The 1796-nt window shown below is 45.2% G+C and overlaps 1 protein-coding gene across 2 annotated transcripts in view; it reads left to right on the plus strand.

The window, feature by feature from the left end:
• Positions 1 to 1796, plus strand: part of ptprja (protein tyrosine phosphatase receptor type Ja) — a 41371-nt gene that overhangs the window by 6518 nt on the left and 33057 nt on the right. The gene's annotated exons all lie outside the window — the stretch shown is intronic.

The raw sequence follows: 1796 nt of genomic DNA on the forward strand, positions 1-1796 counted from the left end.
TCTCCATTCTAAAAGCTGCTGTATAAAAGCCGATAACTTGACTCGACTCGTTGCGTTTCTGGTCGGATGCGGCGCCTCCTGGACGGTTCTTCACTCGATGCCTCCTGATGACTCGGTGATCTTTGGTGAGCTGCTGGTGTCGTGTTTGTAACACCGGCCTCCGTACACTTCCAACTGCTCAGAGACGGAGGATGGTGCTGTTTGCAAGTAGCAGCCATCGCACCGTTTTACCAGGAATCACAACCCATAAAAGGAAATGTCAGAGCAGTCGTACGTGGTATCGACAGTCGCCTTCTGCAGCAGGCACAGCTCTGATCAGCCATCGTACTCGCTCCACAGCCAAACTGTGCTTCAGTGTTTCCTTGCAGAGAACAAAGATTTTGCATTTTTGTGGTTGTTTATTGTTGACATTTACATTTCATGTACGAGAGATGCAAAGATTGTGTTGTGTGAGGATGAAATCTAATCTGTAAATCGGTCTAGATTAAAGTAGAGGAAACACATTCATAGTTCCTTTTACCATTTTATCTTTCAAAGACAACAGAAAGAGGCCAGTTACTGCCCAACCCACACCTCCAGCTTCGTTCTCACACATTTCAAACATCACACTTCTACATCAGTGTCCAGACTTCTGGGTGTGGGTTCGTATGCATTCATACACGATTTCCTCCTCCTGCTGCGGCGGCGGCGCACCAGCGTCAGGAGGAAGCTTCAATGGCAAGTGCATTGTACTCTGATGGGTATCTGCAGCCTGCACCTTAGCGCTCTGCCGAGCTCGGCACGGTGCTCGGGACGGTAAATACGACGTCACTCATTTCCATAGGCTCTGATGTGGCCTCCGATAGCGGCGGCAGGGCTGCGGTGTGGGAAGCTGATACCTGGAGACAAACACACTCACAGCTGAAGCTATCATGCGGAGGGAATTTTTGGAGACGCGGATATTTTTAGGCACGGCTTTCGGCGCTGTTTTGTGATTCATGTTCCTATAGTGCTCCGCAGGAGGAGGCTCACGCTGGAGCATCGGGCCGTTTGTGTTCTCGCAGAGAGGCTGTCCGGCTCAGATGCTGTGAATTAGAATATACTGGAAAAAAAATGGAGTACACTGAGCAAATTTACTGCACTTGATAGTTTTTGCTCACTGCTTGTCTGTTGTGACACTCAGCTCTGATGAATACGAGACTAAACTAATTAAATGCACCAAAAAAAGCCATTTAACAAGTCTGTTAATCATCAAAATCAGAGTTACAACAAGTCAGAATCAGTCAACCTCAAGTCTTCAGATTCTTCCTTATGTTCATTTTCTTAATTTTCAATGATCACTGATTATAACATATGACTATAAACAAAACCTCCACGTTCGTCATTATAATTCAACTAAACAGATTGACTCCTGTCGTGTTATCTTTCAGTCTTGAGGTAAACGAACCCTCTGAACTCCGAGCAGACATTTTTTTTGCTCCCGTATCGTTTTCAAATCACTGCGGGCTCATTTTTCGCTGCATTATAAATCCACACAGCTCTGTCTAAACAGCTCAACAAAGACTAGAAGTAGAGAGGATCCATAAATATGCTCTGTACAGTAGAACACGGTTATATCGTCATAAATCCTGAGAAAAACAAAAACAGAAGACGCATTTCTAGCATCATTTATTGCCCACAGGTGTAAGTACCGCTGGAACAACAACTGTAGATATTTTACTGCTCACATTCTGAATGAGTTTTGTCTCCTGTATCTGGAGGTCACCTGAGTTCAAAAAGTCCTCGAATTTGTGTCACATGGCTGCAGCTGAGTCACT

This window comes from Stegastes partitus, unplaced genomic scaffold (assembly GCF_000690725.1).
Source record: "Stegastes partitus isolate 25-593 unplaced genomic scaffold, Stegastes_partitus-1.0.2 Scaffold1572, whole genome shotgun sequence".
Classification (NCBI taxonomy): Eukaryota; Metazoa; Chordata; class Actinopteri; family Pomacentridae; genus Stegastes; species Stegastes partitus.